The following is a 21,987-nucleotide window of genomic DNA, read 5'->3' as shown; positions in this document are numbered from 1 at the left end:
CATGTTCCAGGGGAGAGGGAGAGAAAGTTCTGGAAGACTTTCCAGCTAAGGGCACTTGCTTACCTTTCTTCTCTCCCATCCCTGACTCTTGTCGGGGTCTTTCTTCATTCCACTTTTGTTGGGGAGGATAATTAGTCACAGCTCCAGAGGGAGCCAAGCCTGCTCTACAAGGATGCACCATAGAGGGGTGGGGGGGTGCATAGACCCCTAATTTGTGGAGTCGATGTTGATTGTTGGAATTGTTTTGCAACCAGCTCTTTCTTCTTCTAGTGAGTCTGGGCATATTTTACTACTTTGTAATTTAACCTGTATCTTTTTTGCCCCCTCCTTGTGTTCCTGCCTCATCAGAGAATTGTAAGATTTTTGTGGTCTTGGAAATACTGCAGAGTATAGAGATGAGAACTCTGGGAACTCTGCGAACCCTTCCCGCTGCCTGACTTTGAACCCAGTTCTGCCAGTGAGAAGCTTGTTAATTTGAAGGCTGGGTTCTCATGAGCCCAAAGGGGTGGGTTGTAATTGTGTATCCAAAAAGATTTGCTTTTTGCATACCCAATAACATGACAATTGGAATAGTAATTTGACTTAAAGAAGCATCTGATGTTTTAAAGGAGTCTTTTAGGAATCTTAACACTGTGAAATCAGGTTTGTTCTTTCCCCTATGGTGGAGGAAGGATGGGGGCTTGTCTTACCGGTGGGCTGTGGCTAGGATTCTTAGCAGCTGCCCCCAGGCAGGTTCTATCCCTCCTAAACATGAACATAATTTGCTCTATTTCAGCTTGGCTGAAGAGGAAATAAAAACAGATCAGGAGGTGGTAGAGGGCATGGATATTTCTACTCACTCCAAAGGTGAGTAAAATTCTTGCATTATGTACTTTTGCACAAAGGAAGGAATGGGGATTTCTTTTTATTGTTGGGGAGCCGTGAAGGATGGCCCTCTGAGCTGGCATTGCAACAGTCTGTGAATTGTGAGATGTGGAACCATTAATGGCTGAACCCAACTTCTAGAGAAATCTTTTGATTATCTTTCCCCTGCATGTATGCATAGGTGTACCTACTTGTCAGGAATTGTCCTGACATTAGGTTTTCGGCATGTGTTGGGCCTGGAGATGGGCAGCTGCTGCTGGCTTCCTGATTTTAGCAACAGGCCTCTTTGGGATCTCAGAAGTGGGATGAAGTTGGCCTGGTGCCCTGGGAAATGGTGGTCTTGGGTCAGAGATGAGAAGGAAGATCTGGGCTTTCTGGAATGCTGGGGGCAGTGTTTGCATTTAGGGCAAATCGTGGCACATTAGGGCATATCCACTTTGTTTGCTCAGGGTGTGAGGGGACTCCTCTGCTGGTGGCTGAGGGATTGGTACTCCTCGGCTAGTCTGTGAGACTCACAGGCCTCTGCAGAGGGAGCAGGTCCTCACTTCTTCCTCATTGTGCTTTTAGAAGTGAGCTGTTGAGTCCTTTTCATGTCTGGTTGATGAAAATGCTTGTTCCTAGACTTAATGGCTGTATCAGTGTTTTTATTCCTTTAGAAACTCCCTGAGTGCCTGCTCTGTGTTCAGGGAGGTGGGAGGGGCTGCAGAGAGGGTGCTTACAGATTATTCCAGAAGAACATTCTAATCTGGCCAGAGGATCACAACCAGTGACTCCCTAAAGGCTCCTGAAACAACAACAACAAAAATGTTTTGAGGATTTTTATAAAGCAGCATGTCTGTCTGCCTCTCTCTCTCTCTCTCTCTCTCTCTCTCTCTCTCTCTCACACACACACACACACACACACACACACACACACACACACACACTTATTTACTCATTTTTTGCAGTACTGGGGTGTGACCAGGGCCTTGTGCATGATAGACAAGCACTTGACCACTGAGCTGCACCCCAGCTCTTTTTATTTTGAGACAGGGTATTTGCTAAGCTGCCCATGCTGGCCTTGAACTTGGTGATCCTCCTGCCTCAGCTTCCCTAGGGACTATGATGACAGGTCAGCATGGCATTTTGGGCCCAGCTGAGGCTCAGATCACTAGCAAGGCTGGGCTGGCTGGGAGTAGCCTGTTCTGGGGAGTAGGGTGAGGTCGCAGCTCCTTCCCATGCAGGGCCATTGGGTTCCATTGTTGGGGAGAGTCACGGAGTACCTCATGCAGAGGAAGTGCCTTCTCAGAGCCGTGTTTGGAGAAAGTTGTGCCCCTCACCTGCTTGTGGCTGGGTGCAGTGAGCCTAGAGAGGTGTGGTGGCATTTGTCCTTGCTCTGCTGCTTGCTGTCTGTGTCTGACCTGCTGTTTTCTTATTGTGAAAGGGATGCTGAGTTAGAAACTAAGGCTCCTTCTTCCCCCACAACTATAAAAATGGCACTGTGTCTATGAAGTGCTAATAAAGGCTTGGCCCATACCTGGCGCCTTCTCTTGATGAATTCCTCTAATCTTTTGTCTTTGTGGTGTAGGGCTTGCACATGTTAGGCAGGTGCTTTGCCACTTAGCCTCACCACATTCCCTTTGGTTTCTAATTAATTAATTATTATTTTTTTTTGTATAGGGGATTAAATCAAGGGTGCTAAGTCACATCCCCAGCCCTTTTAAATATTTTATTTATAGACAGGGTCTCCCTGAGTTGCTTAGGGTCTCATTAAGTTGCTGAAGCTGGCTTTGAACTTGTGATTCTCTTGCCTCAGCCTCTCAAGCTATTGGGATTTCAGGTGTGCGCCACTGTGCCCAGCTGATATTTTTTTTGGGGGGGACAGTTTGAGCTTGTGACCCTCCTGCCTCAGCTTCCTGGGAGGCTGGGGTTGTAGACGAGCACCTGTGTGCTCAGCCGCCAGTCCCCTTCTGAGGTGGGAGCTGTCATTTCCCCTTGCAGATGAGGAACCTGAGGCACCAGATGGTGGGGTCTCCTGGGTGGTCAGCAGCACAGCAGGACTGAACTGAGACTGGCTCCAAAGAGGTGCCTCCATCCTGGATGTGCTTGCAGTGGCCCAAGTACCCTCACAGTGACAGTCACGGATCACCATCTAGAGCAGGGTGCTGCCCTGCTCAGGCCCCATCTGCCTGTGGAGATGCCTCTTCTGGCCCTGTAAGCGTGGAGACCTCTTCTCAATCTCACGCCTGGGTGATCCTGACTCGTCATCAGGTGGCAGCCCCTCTGCTGCCTGAGTGACCGCTTTGGGTGACCATGGACTCTCCCTGCTGGAGCTAGGAGGATATTAAAAAGCGTCTCTTTTTTGCTGGCCCCTCCACCTACCTCCCAGCATCCTCCGTTCGTCTGAAGTCCCTGTGCCCTGCCTCCCGGGACAGCCTTGCTCCCTTCCTCTTGTGACATCCTGCTCCCCTAGGGCCATTTCTCCCGACTCCACTCTAGCTCTCTGGCCTCCTTCTGGGCCCTCCTTGGGGCTTGTGTGCCATCTGTCTGGAACACACTGCCCTAGGACTTGGCTGCCTGTGTCTTGTTGCTTGGATTCATTCCCGAGGGTGACTTTTCTTGGCCGCCTGCCTTAAAGAGTCATTCCTTCATTTTCTGTTGTTTTTTGAAATAAACTTTTTGCATTTTAGAGTCACTTTAGATTTCCAGAAAAGTTGTGAAGACAGTGATAGTATTCCCATGTCACCCAGCCTGAGCGCCCACCCCACCCCACTCCTAGCATCCTGGGTGTGAAGCATTTGTCAGAATCCGAGTTGGGGTGGCATGTCATTACCATCAAAGCCTTTGCTGTGTTCAGATTTCCTTAGTTTAGCCATTGAGGCCCCTTTCTGTTCCAGGCTCCCATCCGCCATACCTGGTTGTCTTATCTCCTCAGGCTCCTGGCTGTGACAGGTTTTCAGCCTTGTTTTCAATGACCTTGACAGTTTTGAGGCGTGGGCCAGGCATTTGGTAGGTTGCCCCTCATCTGGGTTCATGTGGTGAGTCTCAGGGTGGATGGCGAGTTGCCAACCTCAGGATTGACGTGAGGGGTTTTATGGGGAAGAACCCTCGAGGTACAGTGCCATTTTTATCACATTAAGGGTGCCTGTTATCAGTGACTTACATCAGTGCTGATGTTGACCTTGGCCACCTGGCCATGGTAACAGCTCCTTTGCTGTTCATATAGTGTCTTTTGGAAGGAGGTCGCAAGGCCCCAGCCACACCTAGAGTGGGAGGCCCACTCTACCTCCTGAGGGCAGAGGATCTCAGGAAATTATTTGGAGATTTTCTGTGTGGCAGGTTTTGTTTATTCTGCCCTGTTTATTTGTTTATTTAATCCTTCATGTGAGTATGAATTTACGTATAATTGGTTTATACTTTGGGTTGTAATACAATGCTAAATATCTGTTTTATTGCACATTGTTCCCATTTTGGAAGTTGAACGCCCCTTTCCCATAACTGGGGATTGAACCCAGGATCCCTCTACCACTGAGCTACATCCCTATCCCTTTTTATTTTTTATTTTGAGATAGGGTCTCACTAAGTAGTGGAGGCTGGCCTTGAACTTGAGGTCCTCCTGCCTCAGCTGCCTGAGTAGCTGGAGTTATGGCATATGCCACTTCACCCAGATCTGTTTTTTTTTTTCCTTTTCCTTTTTTTCCTTAATTGGAGAATGGTAATAGAAATCAAGATCTGGGCCTGGGGACATAGCTCAGTTGATAGAGTGCTTGCCTCACATGCACAAGGCCCTGGGTTCAATCCCAGCACCAAAAAGAAAAAGAAATCAAGATCTGTGTGCTGGGCATGCTCACAGTTCCTGGGTGTCTGTGCTTCTAGGTTCTCTGATTGACAGGAGGGAAACATTTACCTATGTGGCCACCAGGGCATAGGCATCTGTCTATCCATACTCCTGCTTGTACCCATCTGTGTTAGCTAAATGTGAGATCATGAGATCCTGCACTTGACTCCATGCTTTCCTATTCCTGTACGGATCAGCTCTAGCTTCATCCCCTTAGTTGAAATCTCCCCCTTCAGCAGTGAGAAAGGTGGTTCCTGCTGTCTGCCCTTTGTGTACCATGTCCTGGTGCTCAGTTAACCTTATCTGTGACATATAGCTTGATGAATGACCTAGTGAACACTTGGGTCTATGACTCAGGTCAAGATAATCGAGCATCGTCAGCATCCAGAAGGTTCCTTGATCACTCTGATATTGCTCTCATACTGTATTTGTTGTTTTTGTGCCAGAGTGCAGATGCCTTTTTTAGAAGGGCCTGGGCCTCCATGCTCACTCCTCCTCTCCCTTCAGGGGTCAGGAACCACAAAGGTTTCAAAAGCCAAACTCCTCCAGCCAGATTCCCTGGTTCTGGGTTGCCTCCTCCCTAGTTGAGTATTTATTCTTTGTGGCTCAGTTTCCCCATCTGGGGATAACAAGGATATAGGGTTAGTGCTGAGGTGAAGTTGCCCACCTGTAGAGTGCTCAGAGTGGAGCTGGGCTGTGGTGAGGGCCAAGGGGCTGGCCCCCATTGGAACAGGCTTGCAGAGGCGGGCGTGTCTAGGTGGGCTGCCAGGGCAGGTCCTCCTCATTGTTCTGCTCTCCCCGCATCTTCAGCCTCTGGGAAGAGGGTGTGCAGGGAGATGGGAAAACGGTATCCAGACTGACCCCTGCTCAACAGGGAAGGATCATGTAGGGTGGCCCCTCAGAGGGCTTGGGACCTCTGTCTAGACCCCGACACCGGGTACCGCCCTGCACCTGCCTGTCCTGCGGCCCCAATGCAGTGGGAGAGAGCTGTTCTGCCGCTGTTTGGGATGAGCTCCCAGGTGCTCTGTACCTTGCTTGGGTGAGGAGTCCCTGGAGGGGCTCACCTTGTTTTGAGCATGACCTTCCTCTTTACTGGGCGTTTCTTGGAGGCTGTCCTTGGGCAGAGCTGAGTGCTCTTTCCTGGGGAGGGTGGCTGTGGTGGTGGCTTTTGTGTCCAGGACACCTTTCTCACAGAGCCACTGGCACCAGGTGAGCTAGTGACACATGTAGTGACCTGGGCTTGACTGGGTTGCTGAGACTTCAAGAACCCAAGTCTGTGTGCACAAAGGTATCATTTTTTTTTTTTTTTTGGTACCAGGGATTGATCCCAGGGACGCTTACCCACTGAGCCTCATCACCACCTCTTAGTATTTTATTTAGAGACCCTCCCTGCAGGGATCCCCATTGGTAATGCCTGGGTGACTTAATTTAGCTTTGGGGTTCACTTGCAGAAACCCTGCACCTGCTCCACATTTGAAGCATGACCCTGGGACTTGTTTGTGGGACTATTACTACTCTGAGGGACTATGGTCAGAAATAGACTCTCTTCAGCCGTAAAAAGGAGCCCCATCTCTTTCTTCCTCCCAATACCTTGAGTAAACCCCAAGGGCCCCCCGAGAGCTTTTAGAGACCCTGACACTTTTTCACTTGAAGTTTTGGGTAATGTTACAGGTTGAGTGTCCCTTGTCTGAAATACTTGGAACCAGAAGCGTTTTGGAGTTGGGATTTTTTTCCTTCAGATTTTGCAATATTTGCGTGTGCATACTGGGGTATCTTGGACGGGACCCGAGTCTAAACAGAGTCTAATAGAGTTCATTACTGTTTCGTATGCATCTTCCACAAGTGTCCTGTAGCTCATCTTGGGCATTATCTTTAGTGGGCCTCTCTTGTGACTGACCTGTCACATGAGACCGGGTGTGGAATTTTCCGCTTGTGATGTCAAATCAGCATGAAAAGTGTCAGATTTTAGAGTATCTTGGGTTTCGGGTTGATGTACTTTCGAGATGCTCAAACTCTACTACATTTGGCTACAGTGGATTTTTTTCTTTCTTTTCTTTTTTTTTTTTTTGACATGGGATCTTGCTGTGTTGCCGAGGGTGGTCTTGAACTCGGGGCTAAAGTCATTCTCCTGCCTCGACCCCCTGAGTAGTTGGAACTACAGGTCTGCGCCTTGGGAGCTGGCTCGTATAGTGGACTCTTTACCAGTGACATATGGAGCACATTTGGGAAGGCCATAGCTTGTGGTGGGAGTGAGTGCAATGCTGTAAGGTCCCCAAGGTCCCCTTCAACTTCCTGGGAACCCCTGCCTCCCCCTACACTCCTAGGAACCTAGAGATCAGCATTTCACAGACTTAAAGAAACGCCTTTATTGATCCCTGCCTCTTCTGTCCAGTGTGTGGCTTGATTCCATACTGGACACGCCTTCTCACAGGACTTTGAGGACCATGCAGTTCTAGGTCAAGAAAAGCAAATCCCACTTCTTGTTCTATACCACTGACCTACACCCCCTGCTCTCCTTAGTTTTTAGGGTGAAGATCTCAGTCCTCAAATCCTCATGCACTGCCACTGCCCATCTTCCTGGCTACCTCACTGGCCTCCTTACTCCCTGTATTCCTCTCTTCTTCATTCATACTCAATCTTACAGGTCCTTGAAAGAGTCACTGCTGGCTACAGGGCCTTTGCTCATACCTGGAAATTCTCTCCTCCCCTTTCTCTCCTTGACGCCCCTCCCCACCCAACCATTTAAAGCTCTAGGAGAAGAAGAGTTCTGGCTGTTGTTTTGGTTCATCCTCTTAACTAGTACTGTGCCTGTCATAGGTGGTGCGCAATGAATCTTTATTTTGAATGGATGAATGAATTTTGTCTATCTGATGGATGGAACTTTGATCCTTTTGGCTTGGTTTCTAGCAAAATTCAGTGCCTGGAAATACTTCCCTGGCTCAGATGTCTGTTCTGTGTGCTACACCTTGTGGCTTATCTTTTCCCTTCAGGAACATGGGACTATTAGACATGGCCCCTTCCCTCTGATTTCTTTCCTTCTTGGCATACTGTTTCTGCTGGACTTTTTCTAATACACAAATCCAGGTGTGTGTCCTGCTTTGTGTCTGAGGGCTGCTGCAGATTGGGCGGTGCTGAGGCAGAATCCTTGTTGGGTTGGGGACGCCCCGCAGGGCTCTGCAGATTGGCTGCCTGTGGTCCTGTGATGCACCCTTACTGAGCCGTCCTTCAGCTCCTTCCAGCTGCCTTTCTCTGAGGACACCTTCCCCTGGTCTTCCATATCCCTGGAGACCCAGGCCCTCCCTCCTGAGCCCTTGATTCCTGAGCAGTCCTTGCCCCGCTTCACGTACACAGCAGCCCGTTGGGGCTGGAGGCCACCATAGTGGATGGCACAGATGCAGAAGAGACCCAGAACAGGGCCGCTATTAAAGCAAGTGCTGTCCGGCCACCCTCCTCTGCGGCTCCAGAGATGAATGGGCTCATTGTGAACTGAGCTGCACTTGGAGGGGGACGCATGCAGCCGGGCCCAGTGCTCGGTGGATATTCCACCTTGTGTTGAGTTGATATTTTGCTTGATGAGATCTCTCTTCCCATCTTCCCAAGTTGGCATTTCTTGCCCATGTCCTGAGCAACTGCCTTTTGCCAGACCCCGGTACCGGGCTTCCTCAAGGGGTGTGGAGAGAGCCAGCTGCCCTCTCCTGGCCTCCTTCCCTGCTTTGGTTGTTTTTCCTGTCCCTGCACCCAGGGGGCTAGACCTACTTCCTGTCCCTGCACCCCAAGGTCCAGCCCTTGCATCTCTTGACTGTGGGGCGGTCACTTCATAGTAGCTGCTGAGTACATGCCTTTTTCAATGAAGGGTATCTTCCTAGAACTAAAAATAATTTTAAGGGAAAAAATGTTTCGTTGGATTTTTCCTTTACCAATTACAATAAAATCAGTGTAGATCTCCTTACAACAAGTCAAACCGCTCAGAGAAAAAGCAAAGACCCCTCTATGGCAGGTGACCATTGTTAACAGTTGTGTGCTTGTATCTGGACTCCCCACCCCATATATAGACAAACCTGTTCCCATCCTAGGAGGCTGAACCTGAACCCCCCATTCCATGTCCCCCACTTCTGCTTCTCTGGCTTTCACTTTTCCTCATTGCCCTCTTGGCTGCATCTTCTCCATGCCCTGTGAGCAGTTTACAGTGGAGTCTGCAGTACCACCTGAGGGGCAGTGATGGACAGTGGTCTGTGTGGAATGGGGGCCCTGCAGGGCCTGATTTGGTGACTTCACATCTTGTTTTTAAAATTTAGTTTCTACCTTTCTTTCTTTCTCATTTTCTTTGGTGGTGCTGAGGATTGAACCCCAGGGTCTCACACGTGCTAGGCTGGTGTTGTACCACTGAGCGGCACCCTAGTTTCTGCCAATTTTTAAAAATCAAATCAAGTAATTATTTATCTGGGATACTGTGGGCTAACCCAGGGGTGCCTGACTGCTGAGCCAGGTCCCCAAACCTTTTTGTCTCAATAAGTTGCTGAGACTCTTGCCAAGATGCTGAGGCCAGCCTCCTTCAGCCGCCTGAGTCTCTGGGATCACAGGCCTGTGCCACTGTGCCCAGCTTCCAATTTAAAAATTTTAGAATAGTGATGTCCAGCTGTGGGGGCTTCTGTTGGCCACCTCTGGCCCAGGCCTTGCTGGGGGTTTCCCTGGCCTGAGTGCCAGTGGTGGCCATCCTGGATCACTGGTTCCCTTGTTACCCTAGTAGGGCTCTCCTTCCTTACCATGCTGAACTGGTTTGTCACCTCCTCCTCCCCAGTGAGCCTAATTCCCTTTGTGGCACTTTAGTCTTTGGGGACCATCTTTCAAACCAGTGGCTATTTTTGTGGGGCCAGAAACAGTAGGCTGTGAAGAGCGAGGGGCTGTGTGGTAGGGTAGGTGGGCATCTGTGAAATCTGGACCAAGTCTGGGGGCCGCAGATGCTTCGCCAGGCTGAGGAGGCCCAACGGAGACTGAGGAGGCCAACCGGAGGCAGGAAGAAATTTGACTCCTTTCACTCCTGCCCCGGGGCTTGGATGGGGTGACAGTCTTGAAAGGCAGCTTTGGCCTTGTCCTGGCTGCAGGAGGCTTCACCAGGCAGGTGCAGAACTGAGAATCCCAGTGGCTGAGGACCTGGGGAGTTGTCCCCACAGAGAGCTTCAGGCTTAAAAGGCCCCTAAGACAAAGGACAGAGAGGCTGGGGTCTCAGGTGCCTGTGGTCTCCTGGCAGGGAGTGTGTTTTCCCCAGGGAAAGTCACTTCTCTTTTTTACTGCCCCTGATTCTCCAGAACAATACCTGTCCCCAAGAGTGGGATGAGTGGGAAGTGGGGGCCAGGAAGCCTCCCGAGTCTCCAACTTTGGTCTTCCAGTGGTGTGTCTGAGCTCAGCCCTGACACATTCAGGGTATAAATCCTCCCTTAATCCCTTTCTTTTAGGGGGAAATGGGCCCGAATGGTCCTGTACCTGTGGAGAGGGGAATTTCCTGTTTTCAGGTCCCGTTTGGGCTGTTGATTCCACATTCCTGCTCTTCTGGATTTGCTGAAGGCATTCCTGAAGGCTGGGGAAGACAACCTGGAGTGTCCAGGTGGCTGGTGCCCCTCTGGTCCTAACCTCATCATCCAGATGTGTTTGGGGGCACCTGGCCAGGTTGTGTGCGCAGCTGTGGACTGCAGCAAAGGACAGACATGCCGAGATGGAAGTCAGTCAGGAGGAGACACAGTCAGCCAGTGAACTGGCAAAGGAGGAGAATCACTTATTTTACTTATTTATTTTATTTTTGGTCCCAGAGATTGGACCTGTGGGTGTTGAACCACTGAGCCCAATCCCCAGCCCTTTGTGGTATTTTACTTAGAGACGGAGTCTCACTGAGTTGCTCTGGGCCTCACTAAATTGCTAAGACTGGCTTTGAATTTCTAATCCTCCTGCCTCGGCCTCCCAAGCGCCTGGCAGAAAATAACTTGATAGTCCTCAGTGAGGGACGGCGACCCAGGGAATACACCACAACTTCTGGATACTGCAATGAGGAGGCTGAGTCCAGGGTGGTCAGGGAAGATCTCTCTGGGGAGCTGATATTTGAGGCCAAAGCCGAAGTTGGCCAGTATGGAAAAGATTGCAGAGAACATTCTAGATGGAGGTGCATCCATGTGCAAATGGCTTGTTTGAGCAGCAGAAGGGGGCCACTGAGGTTGGAGTTGAGTGACTGAAGAACAGAGGGGTACAGGGCTGCACACTGGTGGTGCTGTAGGTCTTGATAAGAGGCTCTCAGAGGAGGACTGGAGGAGGATTCACCCTTCCTGGTCTTGTTGAGGTAAGCAGTCCAGCCGGTGGTTGGATAGTCATGGGATTGGAAAGTGGCAGCCAAGAAGGTTGGAATGAAAGGGCAGAAGTGATGGAGGGGCAGGAGCACCCTTTGCTGAGCACCTTTTAGGTGCCAGGCACCAGACCTGTCATCCTAACCTGCCTCCCTCACTCTCTGCCTTCCTTCCCTGCACTGGGGATCAAACCCAGGGTCTTTCATGTTTCAGGCAAGCCCTCTATCCCTGTTCTTGTTTTGAGACAGGGTCTTGCTAAGTTGCCCGAGCTGGCGTCCAACTTGCAGTCCTCCTGCCTGAGCCTCCTGATTTCCTGGGATCAGGCCTGAGCCACCACACTCCCTGCACCCTGGGAGGTGGAGGATTCTTAAAGTAGCTTCTCAATAAGCAGTAACTTATTGTATGAGCCCTGTACAAAAAGAAAATAGAGAAGTACTTCCCTTGCTATACCTTCCTCCCATACATAATCACACATTCCTGATGTTTCTTTTTAAATTTATTTATTTTTTTGTCTAGAATGCAGTCAGTCATTTTCAATTTACTAACCATGTTACCATGGGGCTCTTTTCCTCTGGGCCTCAGTTACTGTATCAATAAAGTGGAGTTTCTGAGAACCTACTGTCTTGGAAAATTGTGGTGAGCTGGAAATAAGTTGATTCTTATTTAGAAAATCCACCCCCCTAGTAAGTGTTCAGCAGGAGGCAGCTATTTATTTCTGGCTGTCCTTCCTGGAGGGCAGGCCCTCCCCCTGATGCTGGTGGCCTGGATATCTGGAAGTTGCTCAGTGACTATCTGTGACTGTTGCCATTGTTTTCTTCCCTTTGAAATGCAGGTGAAACGCTGGGTGTCCTCAGCCCAGGCCATTTGCAGCATACTCAGGGTTAGGCCTCCTGCAGGCTCACTGGAAGGTCCTTGATACAGAGCTTCTCAGCACAGTGGACATTATGGACCTGATCAGTCTGTCCTGGGGCCATCCTGTGGGGTGTTTGGCAGAGTCCCTGGTCTCTGTCCACCACAGGCCAGTAGCAGCCCCTCTCTTTGTCTACCGTATCAATAAAATGGGGTTTCTGAGGGGTTTGGCAATTACCAAAATTATCTCCAGATGTTTCTGCTGGGGGAACCCAGTTGATGACCTCTGTTCCACACTGTTTTAAACATCTGAGTCCCTTAGAGGTGGCCCTAGGTGGATGTGCGGTTGGGGGAGAATTGCCCTGAGCTCCTGCTGTATACTGGATCCTGGGTATACAAGGTAGGAGCACCTGGCATGTCCTGAGTGTTCCATCAATCTGTTGTCCCCATTCCCCACTTAAAGTGTCGGAGCATTCAGGGGCCCAGCACTTACTGAGTGTCCTAGGTCTTGGCAAACCCAGTGTGTGCCTGGCCCCTCCTGCACCTAGTTCTTGTGGCTGCCTGGTTTCTGAGGGCTTTATGCCCTGACAGCACACAGAGGTGTCTCTGCATCCCACCATGTGGCTGGCCCGTGGTGCTCTGTCTGTGTCGCTTTCCCCCGTGGGTGGGCACTGCTGTGCGTCCTGTCTTGGGCTCCAATGGCCACGCTGCAGTGGCTGCCCTGGTGCCCACTCTGAGCGTGCCTTGCCTGTAGGAGGTAGGAAGGGCATCTCAGCATCACCCCACTGGTGTCCCGGGGATGGGAAGCCTCCATCCCTCCCTCTCTCCCTCAGCTCCATGAAATGTAGGCCATGTTCTGCATCTGAAATCTTCCCTTCCTCAGAGGGGTTCCCGCTGTGGAGGGCTGTCCCTTCTTCCTGGTCAGCATGCTCTTGTTTTCATTAAGGGGACTTTCCAGAGGCCTGCGGAGCACTGCTCAGTTCCCAGCGGCTCCTCGGCCTTCATCTCCTCCTTTCTGAGGCGCCTTTCTTCCCCTTTCTTCTCGCAGAACCACTTCTGGGCTTCAGCTGCAGCCGCCACAGAATTGCCTTTTTGTGTCTGAACAGGCCCTCGCGCCGCCATGGCTTGCACTGCCCCATTTGAAAGCGTGGGGCACCTGAGCTTCCCAGAAGCCCGGCCGCACAGTGGGGGTGGGCACGGAGTCCTGCAGCCACGTGAATCAGGCAGATGGGTCTCTGCCAGCAGAGCCAGCAGCCTTGGGATGGCCTGAGGCAACCGGTTCCTCCTCATTGCCTGTGTGGTCTGGCCGAGGTGGCTGGCCGCCTGCTATGTGCCATGTTGGAGTGGCCTCGAGGCCTGGCCTCTGAGGGTGGCGGGGTCACTGCTTTCCTGGAGCGAGTTGGGCTCTGTCTCTTGGTAAACTGCACCTAGTTGGTTCTCCAGCAGCAGATGCCTGGCCTGTGATCTTGCCTCTTCCTCCCCCAGGGCCTCAATCCAGCTCCAAGGAGAAGTGAGGTTGCTGAGCTGAAAACAGAAGCCATTTGGAAACCAGCCCCCATCCCTGGGCAGAAGCAGGTCCACCTCTTGCATTCATACTGCCCTTTGATCCCATTTTGCCCTGTGGGGTGTGGGGTGGGGGAGGCTGTGCAGGGACAGGGTCATTCCTCCAGCACCAGGATGGGCTTCTCCCTTCCAGGAAGTGCATCAGAACTCAAAGGCAATTTGAAGCAATTATTAGGACAACTGAAAGCACATTGAAAATACAAGGCACTGCCCGTAGTCCTGTTCCCCTCCTCACTCCTGGCCTGCAGAACAACTCAGACTCCTTGTGTTTATTCACCTTCACCTGAATAAATGGTTCTTTCGTGCAGTGCACTGAGGACTTGCAACTTGGCTGTGCTGCTGCCGAGGGTGATAAATCAGAGACGAAGGCTCAGGGACATGAAGGCAAGCCTCTGCCCCAGATGGCCTGGTTGCAGAGAGGTGATGGTGTCCTTGCCCCACCAGGTGACCTAATATGTCCAGGACCAGGGCTGGCCTGGTAACTGGTGACTCTTAGCCTGTCCTCTGCTTCTTCCTCCTCCCCCTGGGAGAGGCTGCCGAGGAGCTGGAAGCAGGAATATCTGCAAAGTAAGACTCTGTGTCTTTGGAAAAGGACAGGCCAGGCCCTCAGAGAAGCCAGGCTTCCTCCATGGCCAGTAAGCATGCCCTCCCTGATTCCTGTGCTCACTTTAGGTCACAGTGCCCAAGTTGCCGGGGAAGTGACCCTCTTATCCCACTGCCTTGTTTTCCCTTTCACCTCATCTCCCGGTTCTGGGTGGGAAGCTCCTGTCACCGAGGGCGTCCTGGAGGTGCCACCAGGGCCATGGAGGAGGCTGCTATCCTCTGACCTGGCAGGCCCAGGCAGGCGGGCGCCGTGTTCCCCATGGGTTCCTGTAGCTCTGAGGCTGAGTCTTCCCCAGGTCTGTGGGGACTCATATGCTTCTGGAGGCTCAACATTCTTTTCTCTAAGGACAGTTTCACTCCCTGCCCCCATCCTTTGCCCTGATTCCTGCTCTCTGCCAGGAGGAAATTCCGGGCCTTTTTTTTTTTAATAGTAGTTGCTCCTCATGGAGGCCCCAAGGTTCCTGAAGTGGGAGGCTGGTTGGGTCCCTGCTCCATGTCCCAGAAGGGCAGTCATGCTCCACCTCACTGCTTCTGGAAGGACAGGTGCGGGTGGTCCCTTTTGAGGCAGGCTGTGCGAGGGCCTGTGCAAGGGCTGTGGTCACTAAGAGCTGTCTGAGCCTTGGTGCGGCCTTCTCTGACCTCCTCTGCTGCTGTTACCTGGGAATCCTGCATTTTTATGGTCTGATTGAAATGCAGAAATCCATCCTGGCTCATTCCACATTCCACATAGACTGGTGTCTTTGATAATGTGTTTTGGAGAAGGCATGCTCTGCTTTGGGGGCAGGGTGGTGGTGGGGAGGAGGAGGAAGAGGAGGAAGAGAAGGAGCAATGATTGAGATATTTCCTTAATTGAGCTCACTTTGTGCCCAGTCTTCTCCTGAAAGCTGAGCAAAATCAACTCATCTCCTCCTTTGGTGACTCTGCCCTTTGTCTCCGTCTTACAGAACAGCCTAGAGAGGCTGAGTCACTTCGTCACAGTCACACTGCTGGGGAGAGTAGAACTATGTTCTGGAGGCTGTTAATGCCAGAGAGCAGTTTCCTGACCACCTGTCTTTGTCATCTATGACCTGGTGCCTCTACTCTGTAGGATGACCAGTTGTTCCAGTTTCCCCAGGGTACCCTGCTGCAGTGGTGGACATGCAGTGGTGGACTTGCTTTTCCCAGTTATCTTGCATGCAGGCCCCAGCAGGCTTGTGCAGATGTTAACACCCACAGAAACAGGAGGCCTGGGCCTTTGAGCTTCAGCCCTTCCCCTGGAGGGAGGCAAGGATTCCCTGTAATATGTGAGAGCATCCAGTGCTGAGTCAGGCCCTGGGCGTGGGTGGGGATGAGGTGCCTGGTGTGGTCTGTCGGGAGGCCTTGGTGGAGACAGGAAAGGGAGGGGAGGTGACCCTGGAGCCCCCAGCCTCTTTTGTAGCACCAGGCAGGTTGATGCCACCATTGGAAGATTGGAAGGTGAATGTGCTCCTGGGCGACTGTCATTGGAGAGAATGGTGTGCCACCTTTGCCCAGTTCCCGCAACTCCTTGTGGGACCTTCCCTGCCCCCACAGCCGTTGGGGAAAAAACAAAAATAAAAGCAAAATCAGAGCCACCTGTTCAACCCTGGGCCCTAACTTAGAAAGTCCTCGCACTCGGAGCCAAGGATGAGGCCCTGCTGGGGCAAGGCCCTGTGGTGCCAGGGTTGGCAGCGTGGGCCTCAGAGCCAGCACAACTGCCTGGGTTCAGTTCCCTGCCTGCCCCTCAGCAGCTGTGCCGTCTTGGACAAGTGACCTGGAGGGAACCACAGGGAAGCATTTTAAATGGTTCCTTGTGCTTATTGCATGTGACAAAGTGAAAGGGTAAAGTTTCTAAGCTGCAAAGCCTGAGTTAAAAAAGACTGGGCATTGTAAAGTTTCTAAGTTGCAAGGTCTGAGTTAAAAAGTGAAGGACCAGGTATTATTAAGTGCCTCTGCTACACCCAGAACCTGAAATTCCTGAGGCAGTTAAGACAACACCCTACTGACCATTAGTTGATTAATAGCCAAGGGCCCTGTGCAGCTTGTCACTAGGCATAGAGGGCCTGAACCAATCAGTTTGAATGTGTACCCCAGAGTCATTACCCTGCCCCTCCCTGGCCGGGTTCACCCAGATGATCCCTCACAGGCCAGACCTACACGGAGGGCGGGTAGGGGCCCAGGGTTGCTGGTGGGCCAGCCCCATAGAGTCACCAGTCTCCCTAACCCAGAGAAAGTGGCCAGAAAAACCCAGACCGAAAGAGAACCAAGAAACCCTTCAAATCAAAGGTGAACCCTTCCCCACGCCACAGTCCAAGTGGCGGTTTGTCATCCTTCCAAGTTCATGGATGAAATGTGCTTAGCAATATGGCCTCGTCAGAATTAAATCATTAAAAGAGAAAAAAGAAATTTACTCAGCCTTTTGGAAAAGCTCCCCATGGTGGCTTCATTACCATGACGACAGCCAGATTTCTACCACCATCTTGTCTCCACCAGAGGTCTGGTCTCAGCCAAGGGCTTGCATCAGAGCTGACCGCCATCTCCGACCTCTGAAGGGTATGGGATCCTGCGGACGTTTCTTGGGGTTTCTACCTTGGAAGCTTCACAGAAGGCCCTGCTCTTGCCAGATGTGTCTGCTGATTGGAAGCTATTAAATTTCTGTCCCTTGGATACAGCCACTCAACTCTCATTAACTCTGGGGGGAATCGGGGCCTTTGTAACCACAGACAATTTTTTTAAATCATTTATTTATGTTTTTAAAAAATGTCTTTAGTTGTCCATGAATACAATACCTTTATTTTGTTGGTTTAGTTTTATATGGTGCTCGGGATTGAATCCAGGGCCTTGCATAAACTAGGCAAGCGCTCTAACACTTGAGCTACAATCCCAGCACACAATTGGGATTTATATGTTCTGCTGAGACTGGAAAGTTTGGAATACTCTTCAGTGTGGTGACCCTGGGCCAGACCTGTCCTTCCACAGTTCAGGACCCCAGTTTCCTCTTGGTGTTCTGGTGGACTTGGGCAAACTTGCGTTGGGCGCTCTAAATGATTGATGGGAATATTGATTTCTAGTGTTGTTCTGAATCTTTCCCATGGAATTAAAGGATTTTGAAGTCCCAGAGGGACTTTGAGATCTTCTGGCCCTGTGGTCTTGATCTCTAGGACACCTCTGAGAAGCCTGAGTAGGCTGTGGCCGCACGGCCTAGAGAATTGTGTCTGTGTGCAGGACGTGCCTTTTGTTGGTGTTGGACTCCAGGGAAGAGCTTCTACTTGGGTCCCTTTCTTTCTTCCTTTCCAACTTTACAGACCAGGCGCAGAGGCCCTGAGAGGTAAAGACACTTCCTAGGGTTCTTTTTGATGTAGCCTCATTTTCCGGCCTGGTCACCTTGCCTGGCGCTGTTTGTGGAGCCCCAGACCAGCCCCCACAGGGTGATGGGAGGTGGAGGAGATGCCTCCCCAGCCCCGAGACCTCACAGTCCCCCTAGACACACACCACCCAGAGCATCTCAAACTGGGTGCCTCTTAGTCCTGGAAGGCCATTGAAGAGGGTGGCTGGGCCCTGCCCCAGTGTTTCTAATCCTGTAGATCCAGAGCAGGGCCCCCAAATTGTCATTTCTAGTGTATTGTCAGGTGCTGCTGCTGCTACTTCTGCTAGTTACCATCACCCCAGGGGACCTCAGTCACAGGGTGCCAGGGGGAGCTGGCGCTGCTCTGGCCCCAGCAGCCATCTAAGCACTGGCTGGGCTGGTCCGATCACCAGACCCTGTGTGTCTGGGGACTGACGGAAATGAGTGGCAGATTGCTGAGGTGGTCCTTGCAGTGAGGATGAGCCTTCCCTTCCAAAATCCTCTTGAGAAACACTGAAAATCTTCACTCTCTCTCCCTCTGGTGAGCTTTTCTTCTCTCACAATGCACTTGAAAACACACCAACCAAAGCCTTTGCCTGATTGCTCTCTATGTATGTGTTTTGGTGGCTGGGATGGAACCCAGGGGTGCTGTACCCCAGCCCTTTTTAATCTTATTTATTTATTTATTTATTTTGATTCTGGGGATTGAACTTGGGGGGCACTTGACCACTGAGCCACATGCTCATCCCTGTTTTATTTAGAGACAGGTTTTCACTGAGTTTCTTAGCGCCTCACCTCGCCATTGTTGAGGCTGGCTTTGAACTCTCGATTCTCCTGTCTCAGCCTCATGAGCCGCTAGGATTATATGCGTGTGCAACCGGGCCCAGCTCCTTTATACTTTTTGAGACAAGATCTTGCAAAGTTTGGAGGCTAACTTTGAACTTGTGATACTCCTGCCTCAGCCTCCTGAGTCAATGGGAAAACAGGTGTGCGCCACCACTTCTGGCTCAAAACACCTTCCTTAAACATTTATACTCTGAATTGGGCCTCCTCCTTCATTCATCAGGGACTTTCTTTCTTTCTTTTAAATGTGTAACTGAACTTTGTAAATACTTTTAATTTCCCTTATTTTGATAAAATCATTCAGGCACATAGTGAATACAATACACAGAGGTGTACAGTGAAAAATAATCTCTCTCCGCTCCCTACACATCTCCTTCCAAGGCGGCCACCTGTCCCCATGTAGAGCCCTGCTGTACTTTTGTGTTCATGTGGGAGTCTTCTGAGGATGCACAAGCACCGATGTATAATCACATCCTTACGGGTCCCTTAATGTGCTGGATACCTGTTGCTTTTACAATGTGGCACCGAAGCTTGGCAATCTCAGTTCATGGGGAGGTGCCCTTTGGATCCTTTCTGTTTTGCAGTGCTAGGGAACATGCTAGGGTCTCGAACATCCCCGGCCTTTTAAAATTTTTACTTGGAGACAGGGTCTCACTAAGTTGTGGAGGCTGGTCTTGAACTTGCCATCCTCCTGCCTCGGCCTCCTGAGTCACTGGGTATGACAGGGGTGGGTCACGGCAACTGGCTGCCTGTTTTTTTCAAAGGGCTGGAACATTCCATTGTGTCTGAGGACTGGCTCTTTGTGGACACATAAGTTATCCAGGTCTGAGTGGGATCCTCTTGTTCCTGCTCTGCTCCAGGAGGGTTCTGTGGAGCCAGGCAGTGTGGAGAAAGTGAGTTTTCCCATCAGACAGTGGAGCGGACCCTTCTGGGAAAGCCGTTTTCCCTGGGGACGGTCCCTATTCCCGGAGCCTGTCCCAGTTTCTGTCTTTTAGCTTTCTCACTAACTAGCTCCTGTGCCTTGGGGGCAACCCTTTGGGCTTTCTGGGCCTCCAATTGGTGTCTGTGGGATGCTCCCCCAGACCCTGGGCTCTTCACCCTCAGGACACCTGTGGTTAGTATTGAATTTCCTCTGCTGATCATTGGTTCTGAACTTTCTGGAAGCCTGGTGGTGAGGCAGGAGTGTCCACTCATTGTCAGGCCTTGTGCACTTGCTAGAGGCTGCCTGCCCTCCCAAACCAAAGGGAGCCACTTGGAGGCCTTGCATTCAGTGGTGTTGGACCCTGAAGGCAGGAGATGTAGTGCAGGGTGGTGTGTGCTGAGACTTGCCCCGTGCTGAGCTGCAGGAGGAACATCTTTGGGGATTGTCATCTTCCCATATCTCACATCCTGTCCCAGCCCTGGTGTGCAGGATGCACTCTCCACTCTCCTGTGTCTGTAGATTTTGCTCTTCAGGATGCCAGCTGTCCCAAGATACGCCACTATTGTCCATAAGCCGAGGAGGCCACCTTGGGTCATGGGATGGACTCTGGTCCTTGCAGGTGAAGACTGAATGGATGGTGGTAGAAGGATACACTGAGATTCTGACTGGGAGAAAGGCTGGAAACGAGGGGGTTCTGGTAAGACGCGGGGCTGGTACTTTTCAGGCGAGAATCAATAAGAATGTAATTTGTATTGATTTCTTGGGAGGAAGGTCTCAGAGTGCCCACTGCTGAAAGCTGGGAGAACTTTCCGGTGGGCAGTGTCATTCTTTTTACCCATTCTGTTTTTTTCAGCTGTGAGTATACACAGCAGCTTTCCTTTTCTGCACAGAGAAAGGTGCTGTTGTTGCCCTGGTGTGTGGCCTTGGTGACCTGCCTTTCATCGTTTACTGATTGGCCATTTTTGTGGGTGTGGAAAAGAAGTTCTTGGGCATGTGAACAGCAGCGGGCGCCTATGTGACGCCTCCTAGGAGCTTGGTTGCAGCCTTGTCAACAGGGACACAGTCGGGAACAATGATGAGTGTGCAAGGTGGAGACTCATTCTCACCCCAACGTGGGATTGTTGCTCAACTTTCTCTCGTGTCATCACGGCCTGTGGGTCTTGAACTTTTTTGTTTTGGCAACCAACCAAGATTTCATAAAAATATCACGTAGGAGTGGAGTGTGGTGGTTCATGCCTGTAATCCCAGCTCATTGGGAGGCTGAGGCAGGAGGATCACAAGGTCAAGGTCAGCCTGGGAAGACCCTGTCTCAAGATAAAATTTTTAAAAAGGGTTGGGGATGTAGCTCAATGGCAGAGTGCTCCTGGGTTAAATCCATAGTACCCCCCCAAAAAAAAAAATAGTCATGCACATCCTTGACCTTGGACAATAAAAATGGGGGCAAGTATATTCTAGGAGGAGGAGTATACTTTCAAATGACCTTGAGTTTGGGGAAAAATGTACCACATCACACTCACCCTCCTATGGGACCCTGGCTACCCTGGTGCTTTAAAATGTGTGGTCCTATGTGTCTCTTTCAGATCCTGGCTCTGGAGACAGAACAGCCCAGAAAAGAAAGTTCCCCAACCCCCCACATTCTTCCTATGGCCACTCGCCGCAGGACACCTTTACAAGACCTATTAAGAAGAAAAAGAAGCCCGGCTTACTGAGCAGCAACAGCAAGAGTCAGGTAAGGCCGTGCAGCGGGCCGCCAGTGGGCAACAGTGCTCTGTTCCTTGGAGCTAGGTTGGCATCTGTTTAGCAGGCTGCCCTGGTGCTGCCTGTCATTTGCATGTGTAGAAAGGGCAGCTCAGAGGGGCCTGTGTGAGGTTTCCAGCAGGTTCTCAGATCTTTTTGGGGACAGAGCAATGACCCAGAGGAGATGAGGATATTGTTCTTGAGGGGCTGGGGCTTCTCCTTGGCTTCATGTTTCTATATTCTTAGGACTGTTTTCCCGGGTGGCCTGAGGATTTCCCCTGCTGACCAGTGCTGGGCAACATAGCTCCCTACTGGTCTCGTTTTCTCATCTGTAAAATGAAGGGTGTGGGCCCCTGGTAGAGGCATGGCCCAGGGGTCACCTCCCCTTCTCCTGAGCACAGGCTCCCTGTCCCCTTGGCTGACAGGATTGTCTGAGGCTCAGGAAAACCTCTTCACCATCCTGGGTCTCATCTAGGGAACGTTCTGGCTTTAAAATTCTCTGGTGCAGCTTAGACATTCCAAATAGGGAACGTGAGAGCACTGTGGACTCACTGGCGGAAGTGTCCACCCCTGTGTGGACTACAAGGTCAGGGGGCCTTGAGTGGTTCTTGAGCAGCAGTTCTTGGTGACCCACTCATCTGTTCTGTGCATTATTGGGTACTGGAGTGGGCCCTGGAGATGGAAGGTTGAATTAGATGAGACTGCTGCCTTCACAGGAAGAGCCCTAGCCACATTAAGTGCCTGGGCCTGGGAAAGGCGTGTGTCCAGCGCAAATCTATTTTCATTCTCAAAATTGTAGAGTGAACTGCCAGCTCTGCCCTTGGCTCTGTGACTATGGGCACGTGGACCTCCATGGGTCTGGTTTCCTCGTTCATGGAATTGGGCATCTTGGCACTGCTGCTCAGGCCCCTGGGCTGTCATGGAGACTCATGGGACTAAAGGACAGGGCAAGAGCAGAAACAAAAAGTGCAGCTGGGCTCCATCACCAGAGAATGATTTGACATGTATCCTAGACCCCGACGTCTGGTGTCAACCCAGTCACATGTGGCTCGTGAGCCCTCGAAATCAACCAGTGTCAGGGAGCAACTTGGTTTTTTCATTCTGTTTAAAGTGATGT

At 51.1% G+C, this 21,987-nt stretch overlaps 1 protein-coding gene across 21 annotated transcripts in view; it reads left to right on the top strand.

Annotated features, from left to right (window-relative positions):
- Nucleotides 1–21,987, top strand: part of LOC144252070 (phosphatidylinositol 4,5-bisphosphate 3-kinase catalytic subunit delta isoform-like) — a 132,174-nt gene that overhangs the window by 67,808 nt on the left and 42,379 nt on the right. For 18 of the 21 annotated variants that reach the window (XM_077794611.1, XM_077794608.1, XM_077794606.1 and 15 more), the window contains 2 exons: nucleotides 776–846; nucleotides 20,714–20,862. The gene's annotated coding sequence lies outside the window, so the exon portion shown is untranslated. The remainder of the gene's footprint in view (nucleotides 1–775; nucleotides 847–20,713; nucleotides 20,863–21,987) is intronic. The other 3 variants (XM_077794614.1, XM_077794610.1, XM_077794612.1) reach the window with 1 other exon arrangement.

This window comes from Urocitellus parryii, unplaced genomic scaffold (assembly GCF_045843805.1).
Source record: "Urocitellus parryii isolate mUroPar1 unplaced genomic scaffold, mUroPar1.hap1 Scaffold_37, whole genome shotgun sequence".
NCBI classification, from domain to species: Eukaryota; Metazoa; Chordata; class Mammalia; order Rodentia; family Sciuridae; genus Urocitellus; species Urocitellus parryii.
The sequence above is the reverse complement of the archived record's forward strand: the minus strand, read 5'-3'. Positions and strand labels throughout refer to the sequence as shown.